The sequence below is a fragment of the Limulus polyphemus genome, unplaced genomic scaffold (genome assembly GCF_000517525.1).
Source record: "Limulus polyphemus unplaced genomic scaffold, Limulus_polyphemus-2.1.2 Scaffold7680, whole genome shotgun sequence".
NCBI lineage: Eukaryota > Metazoa > Arthropoda > Merostomata > Xiphosura > Limulidae > Limulus > Limulus polyphemus.
The window spans coordinates 5,049-5,860 of record NW_013673290.1 but is presented as its reverse complement, the minus strand read 5'-3'; positions in this window follow the sequence as shown (position 1 = coordinate 5,860).

Here is an 812-nt window from a genome sequence, read left to right as displayed (position 1 = left end):
GGAAAGGTGTTCTTCTTTTCCACGACAATGCACGTCCACATGTGGCACGTTTGACGCAACAAAAAATTTTGGACGTTCTCCATCCCCCCACCATATTCTCCAGATATGCCACCATCAGATTACCATCTTTTTCGTTCGCTGCAACACCACCTTAATGGGAAAACATATTCAAATGTGGTAGGTATTAAAGATGACATGGACATGTTTTTAGCTTCACAGCCAAGTGATTTCTTTAATCGGGGCATTAACAACTTGACTGTACGATGGAAAATCATCATCGATAAGAATGGAGACTATTTCGTTTAATAAATGTTTTGTTTTGAAATATAAGTTGTTCGTGTTTGTTTCATCTAAAAAAAAACGACATTAATTTCTTGACGACCTAATATATGTGAGTAGTCGGGGTATCATACTCTTGGCTAAGTTACAGCCTAAACTTCTATGGATCCTCAGCATGCTTCATGTTGTACTTGTTTGGATCCTCAGCATGCTTCATGTTGTACTTGTATGGATCTTCAGCATGCTTCATGTTGTACTTGTATAGATCCTCAGCATGCTCATGTTGTACTTGTATGGATCCTCAGCATGCTTCATGTTGTACTTGTATGGATATTTAGCATGCTTCATGCTGTACTTGTATGGATATTTAGCATGCTTCATGTTGTACTTGTATAGATCCTCAGCATGCTTTCCATACAAGTACAACATGTCCTCAGCATGCTCCATGTTGTACTTGTATGGATCCTCAGCATGCTTCATGTTGTACTTGTATGGATTACTGGAGGTAACATTCACACCTCTACTTACATCTT